This window comes from Orycteropus afer, unplaced genomic scaffold (genome assembly GCF_000298275.1).
Source record: "Orycteropus afer afer isolate SDZICR_OR568_19922 unplaced genomic scaffold, OryAfe1.0 scaffold00113, whole genome shotgun sequence".
Lineage (NCBI taxonomy): Eukaryota > Metazoa > Chordata > Mammalia > Tubulidentata > Orycteropodidae > Orycteropus > Orycteropus afer.
In genome coordinates this window covers 2,756,000-2,764,618 of record NW_006921700.1, presented here as the reverse complement: position 1 = coordinate 2,764,618, position 8,619 = coordinate 2,756,000, and positions in this window count along the sequence as shown.

Here is an 8,619-nt window from a genome sequence, read left to right as displayed (position 1 = left end):
TATGAAGATATAATTCAGACATGTCCATCATCACAGAAAATTCCTTCATTCCTCTACCTCCCGGCAACCACTGCTCTGTATGTTTTTCTCACCATCTCTTGCCATTTGACTTTCTGATTTATTCCTTTCTTTGCTCTAATTTGAGCGAATCTACGATATTGACAGTCAATTCAGAATATACATTCTGAGGACTATTCGCTTTTATAAAGCACAGTTAACTTCTTTTTCACAACAAATGTGTTTTAGTCAGTGGAATTCTGCCTCAATAGATCAAAGGTTCCCACATGCCTGCTGGTGATTTTTTTCACCTGTATCTTCCAGGTGATGAACAAGGAGTGGTAAGAACCACTATCATTTATTGACGTTGTGTACCCAGTGCTGTGCCAGGTATTTCACATGCATTATTTATAATTTGTATACCAGACAATATAAAATTGATTGTATATAATATAATAAGGAGCCCTGGTGGCACAACAGTTAAGCACTCAGCTGTTAACTGAAAGGTTGGGAGTTCAAACTCACCCAGCAGCTTCATGGGAGAAAGACCTGGCACTCTGTTTCTGTGAAGATTACAGCCAAGAAAACCCTATGGAGGAGTTTACTCTGTCACGTGGGGTGACGGTGAATCCTAATTGACTCCACAACACCCAACAACAACATGTATAACTTATCGTCCATATGTATCAGAGAAAACCAAATAGAGTGAAATTCTGCAACTCCCTCCCATCTTATAAATGAGGACATTTATGCCCAGGGAGGCTGAAGAACTTGACAAGGCCTCACATCTAGAATATTACTGAGTCAGAATTTTAGGCCCATGGCTCTCCAAAACCCAAAGCCCATGTTCTCTTCAGTGCTGGCTGCATGTGGAAGGTAGGAATAGGTAGGGTCAGGGGAAAAAGGTCATTAACCATGGTGAATATTATAGTATCAGGAAAGGGGGGAACATGAAGTATGTAAATCTTCCTTGGAGGAAGAAAGTAAGTAATTGGGAAGAAATCTTGATAACTTTCTGTACTTGTCAGTATAGAGTGGCTTACTTTCAGATGGTTTTTGGAAAAATAAAACCCTGTAAATTCTTCAGGGTTTCAGAAATGTCAGGCCCATGCCCCACGTTTTCTGGATATTTTTCCTGTGCCCAAACAGTTTCACCCACCTCCTTGTAACACTCAAAACTGATAGTAAATTAAGTAAAAATGGTTTTAGAAATTTTTGTAATGGAAACTGGACAAAGCTGGTAGGATATTTAGGGGATAGGATAATCTTTAGCAATGGGACAATGAATAATTCTTTAACAATGAATGAGGCATTCATTGCTAACCTTGAGTAACTTGGAAAGCTATGCGTGTGCTTACTGTTAATCTAACTGCTTTGGTGATAACTTTAATTTTTGTTCATTAACAGACAATTACTAGCTTGAGTGTGGTTTTTTCCTTGCAACAAATACCTACTCTAAAGAAAGATCAAGTTGCCAAGCAATATTAGTGGTCTGAGATAAATTGCAGTTAAAAAGTAAACACAGCACTGATTTACCGAACAATATACATCATATGAAGTTTACCTTGAGTCTTGCTGTGTTCCAAACAGCCTTAAGACATTGCTTTATACAGTTAAGAAAGAAATATTTGTGTTTCTCTCCTGTACTTGTTTGAAAGGTATTTGTGGTGTCTGAATCCTCACAAGCCTTGGAATATCACTTAGCAAGTATAAAATCTTGTTGCTGTCAAGTCAACTCTGACTCATGGCGACCCCATGTGTGTCAGAGTAGAACTGTGCTCCACGGGGTTTCCAGGGGCAGGGTTTTTGGAAGTTGATCACCAGGACTTCTGAGGTACTTCTGGATGGACTCCAACTGCCAACCTTTTGGTTAGCAGCAAAGCGTGTTAACCATTAACCATTTGCCCCACCCAGGACCTCCTCAATATCACTTTAGCCAATCCTGATACCTTGTAAAATGGTCGTGTCCGACTCCCTTTAACTTCAGGGGGAGGCGAGAGAATCAGCATCAGCCCATTCTCCAGTCAGGCATACCTCCTCTGTCCAACCTTTTTACCAATTCTGACACCAGCTGTTCCTCCCCACAGCTCTCTACTTCTTTGCTGGGTTGGATAATTCATTGTAATAACTTATAAACTGCATAAATAATTTCTTTTAGAAGGATCAGCACAAAGCTCGTTCCCATGAGGTAGAGGTGAAAGATGTCCCAAATGCCCAACTTTTCCAAACTGCTGTGCCACTCCATCATCTCTAACAATGGTTTCATGCCTTCCTTCAGTACTCTTCTCCTTGTCTTTGGGTTCCATAATTCACTGCAATGTCTCACAGAACTCATGAACCATCCAGGAAATGGCTCACACAGTTGTGGAGGATGAAAACTCCTAAGTCCGTGGGTCAGATGTCAGTCTGGAGGCTTCTGCTGACTCACGTGGTTGCAGGGGGTGAGGAACCCAAATTGGCAGGTCAGTTGACAGTCTGCTGGTACACAAGGCTGAGGAAGCTGGCAAATCGAGTCAGACGACAGGCTACTGGCTCAAGGTCCAAGAATTTGAGAGAGAACTTTGGCAGAGCATTCATATATATTGGACGCTGAATATATCCTCAAGGAAAACTCCCCTTAGCAAGGTGGTGCAAAAGTGCGAAGGGTGGTGACTGGGGAAAGGGTGGTGACTCGAGTCACACCCTCCAGTAAGGCAGTAACTTAAGATACATCCCACCCTAATCCAGCCTCATTAACACAATGGACAACTCACTACCAAATGGGACCATAACTACAGGCATAAAGGCACATCATGGAATGGAGAATAATTACATTATGATAAAGCCAAAACCAAACTCAGTGCCATCAAGTCGGATCCGACTCACAGTGACCCCTCCTTGGGTATCCGAGGCAGTATCTCTATGGAAGTAGATTGCCCAACCTTCCTTCTGAGGAGTTGCTGCCAAATTACGTAATTACATAACTGCCAAACCACTGAAAATCATGGCCCATCCAAGTTGACACCCAACCTTAGCCATCACAATTTCCATACACCTTATTTGCATCAGCAGCAAGCTGTCCAATTCCCTTGGTGGGCCACAAGCACCTTATTTGCATAGTCCCACCTAATCATTGTGTGAGAGTCACAAAGACTGGCTTAGAAGGGCCATATTAAGTAATTTACTGTACCACATAGACCATACTCATGATGACAGAGTTTATTAAGGAAGTAACAGGTTAAAATTCAGGATCAGGATCAACTTGGAAGTAACAGGGACATCTCAGGACACAGTTGTTTCATTAGGACAGCTTCCTCTTGGGTGTACCCACAGCCAGGCCTCTGCTCCCAGGCCTTGCTGGGGTCTGGACTGGGTCCTGGGCTGAACAAGTTTTACAGCTCTTCAGCAAGCCAATTAGTGCCCAGAGACACTCCATTCCACCAGGAAGGCTCCTGCCCAGAGGTACTGCACTCTCACTTTGTGGACCAGTGAATCTACTGTACTCCTCTGCCAGTCCCATGATGTTGCTGTCCTGTGCCACTGCCGCCTCTAGTGCTACAGCAGGTTCTTGAGCGTAGAAGTTTCTTAGTGCAGAAATGCCAGGTCCGAAGGACACACGCCACTTTTGGCTCTTCTTGATGGTAGTGATCCCCTTTCAACCTATGGGTTTGGCTCTTTTTAAGCCTAGCAGGATGGCAAAACTGACCAATCCCCTTGGTGGGCTACAGGCAACTTAATTACATTGTTGTTGTTATATGCCATGGAGTCAGACCTGAATCATAGCAACCCCTCCTTGGGTTTCCGAGGAGGTATCACTGTGGAAGTAGATTGCCCAATCTTCCTTCCAATGAGTGGCTGGTGGGTTTGAACCGCCAGCCTTCTGGTTAGCAGTCAAGTGCCTTAGGCACTATGCTACCAGAGCTCCTTTGGTTGGTTTAATAATCAATATATCTTGATAATCAATACATCTTGATTGCATGTTTGATCAATTTCAGACTGCAGAAGTTGATAAAAATCTTCAGTTTCTTCATCTTTGGCTTTAGTGGTTGGTGTGTAAATTTGAATAATAGTGGTATTAACTAAATAATGTGTATCAAACCCTAATATGGGGATTGGTTGATTATGTCATTCTACTAGGCTTAAAATGAGACCCCCCAGAGGCAGAAGGGGGAGTGGAGTGCATCCTTGGACCTGAGATCTCTGCCCTGAGATGGCAGAGAGATGGCAGTAGCAGAGGCAACAGAACCAAGAGACTGGCAGGAGACAAAGGGGCAGGCACACCCAGCCCACAGAGCGAAGAGCCTCCTTTGGGCGGGAGGCTTGCTGGTGGAGTGGGGTGAACCTAGGTTTACTTATCAGCAGAGTTAAAAGAGGTTTGTAACATTTGCCCAAGCAGGGCAGAGGCCAGGCTGAGAGGCCAAAGGACAGAGAGAGGTATGCCCGCAGGCTTGGCAGAGAGGAGGCTGTTCTGATGGAATAATTGTATCCTGAGTGTTTTCAACCTGAATTGTAACCTGTAGCTTCCCTAAGAAACCCCATAATCATGAGTATTGTGAGTCCTGTGTGGCCATTGCAAAGAATTATTGAACCCACAGAGTGGGTGCCGTGGGAGGGACGGGTGGTGTCAGAATTGGTTGGAGGGTGGTGGCATGTCTGGCCTTATAGGAATCAGCCTGTTGTTGATCCTTCTGTCTTCCCTTCGTGAAATTAGAGGAGGTCAGAAGATGCCACCCCCATGCCCTTTGTGCAATGATCTAGCCCAAAGAAGAGTCAGTTTAATAAATGACAAAACATAATTTACTTTTGACATGGGTTCTCAATTTAAATATGTAGAAAATAACTTTCCTTTTTAAAAGGCATGTGCATGGTGCAGGTCTTCTAGATTTCATTTATTTAGTTTTATTCTGTTTTTAAATGATCTTTTAACTAGGGTTCTCCATGAGTTCAACTACTGTAATAATTTTCTAAAAGGTGAGCTTTTCTCTTTTAAAAATCGTTTAGAAAAAAAGATAAGAGTGGAGGAAGAGGGGACGGGAGAGCAGAAACCAAGGAAGCAGTCTACCAGCTGCACCAGTTTGTCCATGCTACTAAAAAAGAAAACCAACCAGTTGTCATCAAGTGTTTCCCCACTCATGGCGACTCTTTGTCTCAGAGTAGAACTATGCTCCACAGTATATCCAATGGCTGGTGTTTTAGAAGCAGATCACCAGGCCTTTCTTTCTAGATGCTCCTGGGTGGACGCGAACTGCCAGCCTTTCAGTTAGCCGAGAAGTGCATTAGCCATCTTCATCACTCAGGGAGCCCAATCTACTAATGCCAAGGGTTATCCTCCTACCCAAACCTGGAAGGGAGCCACAGGTATTACCCCACTTAACATGTGTGAGTTATAATGAACTGTGTTTAAGACCATCTGGGTATTTTTGTTTTTTGCACAACTTGTTAGTAAAATGTACTAATATGTACTGCATACAATGTTGGAGTGCATAATTTGCTGATGTGATCATCCTCAGATGTGGATGTTCGTTTACAGATGTTCAATGCTATGATTCACTGTTTAAAACACTGCTATGATTAAAGAGATCAGTGGAAAAATCACCCATATGGGAAGAACGCTGAAGTTAGAGCTTCTTATCACTGACTTGGAGCGGCTCATAGGTTATGAAGCAGTGGAATGAACAGATCAGGATTTAACTGATTGCAAAGAGAAAAGAAATGTTGAAGAAAGAAATGAGGAGGAGGAGGAAGGAGAAAAGCTATCAAGACATTTTACACTGAAAGGATTAGCTGAAGTTTTCCATAAACTAAATGAGGGAGTTCAGTTGCCTGAAAACAGGAACCCAAACACTGATCACTTTGCTAAAGTCAATAGGCAGATTCAGAAAGCAGGGAGTTGTTACCATGAATTTCATGAAGAAAAAAAGGACCATACAGACTACTCTCACTAATTTTCAGCCTAGAAACACCAATGCCATTCCCAGGGATAATCCAGATGATCCAGAACTTTCCACAAATGGAGTTATTACTGACAAAATGCCAACGTCATTCTGAGACAGGCAGAAGATGGCAGGACCTGAAGGGTTAACTGAAAAACACAAGCTGGAAGCCTAACAGCTGTAGCTAGAGACTAACCCACATCCCAGGACATAGGGAACAGAAGCAAGCAGCTCCATGTTCCTTACCTTGCAAGATCTTTTGCAGATGTTTGCAGGCAACCTAACTTCCTCAGCTCCTCAAGCATGCACACATGGCCAAGAGACACCACTGTATGACTTTCCTGGGGTGGTAGTATTGAGACAAGGACACCTAATGGGAATTGAACCAGTGCCCCAAGGAACAGAGGGTGTGTGTCACCCCTTTCTAGGGAACTACCACCCCTTCTCAGAAAATCCCCATCTGTTTCAAAACCCTTAAAAACCCCAGCAAATTTTTGCTTGGGGAGACAACGGCTAGTGCTGCTTGATCTCCCTTTGTCTCTGCTCATGGGCTACTTCTCTTTCCCTTAATCAAAAGCTTTGTTCTTGTGGAAAATCTAAGCCTCTCCTGGTCACTCTTGGTCAGTAGAAAGCAAGAGCCTAACTGGGCTGACCCCTGATGGGTAAGGGCTCTTATTGTCAGAGTAAGTTTTGATTTGTGTTTTTATGTATGTATGTATGCATTAAAATATATCTCTAAGTGTATGTGGGAGCTCTGGTGGCATAGTGCCTAAGGTATTTGACTGCTAACCAGAAGGCTGGCGGTTCAAACCCCCAGCCACTCCTTGGAAGGAAGGTTGGGCAATTGACTTCTGTAGTGATACCACCTCGGAAACCCATGAAGGGGTCACTATGAGTTGGATCCGATTCAACGGCAGTGAGTTTGGTTTGGTTTTGTAGTACCAAACATACGTAATATTTCCAATCCTCAAAGATAAAAATTGGATTTATAAACATACTATTAGTAACGGGCAATAATAATGAAATTAAAAAAAATAAAGAGGCATTCTACTTACATTGAAACCAACTTACCACAGAGTTGTTGGAGTGGAATGCCATTGTTCAGTAGAGGACTGCCTGTACATGAGATATTTCCTTGACTTAACCCTCTACAGAGTTGTTGTTGTTGTTGTTGTTGTTGTTATGTGCTGTCGAGTTGGCCCCGACTCATAGAGAGCTAAAATGACTGTAGTTCTAGGCCAAGGTTGCTTCCTTAAATAAGAGGAAGTCATCATGCAAATATGGAGACAGAAACCCAGAAGGGTGAAATGACTGCAGCAGCCAGCTAGTGGCAGAATCAGAATTTAGAACAGAAGCTGGGTCAGCAAACATGTGATGGCCCAGACAGTAAACATTTGAGGCTTTCTTGGCCATATACAGCTCTGCCGCTGCATTGTAAAAGCAACCACAATGTGCAAATGAATGGGCCCCTCTCTGTTCCTGCAACATTTTATTGACACTGAAATTAAAATTTCATATAATCTTTACATGTCAGAATAGTCTATTTTAAAAAAATGTTCAACCATTTTTAAATGTAAAAATCGTTCCTTGCTTATGGGTTTTATGAAAACAGGTGGGCCAGGTTTGGCCCTGGGCTGCAGTTTGCTGACCCCTGGTTTAAATGACCATGACGCAAGTCTGAAATTCCTCAAGAAAGCATTGAACATAAACTTTTCAGCTAAAGGGCAGCTGCAGAGTTTTAACTTTCCTTTAGGTTTGGCACACCACTTTATTTATTGAAAACTATATATTTCCACAAATTTTTATCCACAGCTGAATATTACAGTAACTATTACAAGCATTTTTCTAGAAACAAAGGTGTAGTTTACAGATTTGTTCAAAATGGAAAAATATTTTTATCAGTAGTTAATCCACATTAGTCACCCCTGAATGTGTGAACTCCTTCAGAGACTCAGTCCTTCATCTAAGCATCAGTTGGTAGCAAAATGTTGTATCCAAATGTGAATTACTCAGATATGATGTCACTTTAGGAAGCAGCTTAATTCATTTCTGATCAATGCCCTTTGTTATTATTAGAAATTTATTTTTAGGAAAAACAGTATTTTGTATATAATGACCTATTTTAAATAACAGCTGTTTTACTTTCACTGGCATTAATCTCTTTTTCCATACCTCCCTAGTTCTCTACTTATGGCACCAATGTGTACAAAAAGTGAACTTAGGGATATTTGCCTCATGCAACAAATTAATTTGAGAAACTGACTGCAGAGAAACCATTTATGAATTAAACCTACAGGGTCCTGCCCCATGCCGTCACAGTTTAATGACCATCAAGTCATGTAGGCATTTGACAAGGGCTTCAATTTAGGTTACCTTTGCTGCCACAGAGTTAGTTCAAGTGTACAAAAACAGGTTACTATATGCAAAAGAAATGGCTTCTAATTTACTGTTACTATAGTCATAAGGCATTAAGGCCCTAAGTAAATATTTGACAAATTGACAGTAGCAGCATTAATTTTTTCTAAATCTTCCAAGCTCTTAGTATCGCTTTCACAAACACCTTAAAATGTATTACTAGGAAAGTGAAGGGCAGGAATGCCTATCGACATGCTCCGTGGAAAGGGGGAAAGAAGTCTCTACTTTTGGGTCTGATCTGCCTCCCGGGTGAGCTTACGCGGGTGTATCCTAACTGCGACTATGATGGCACAGT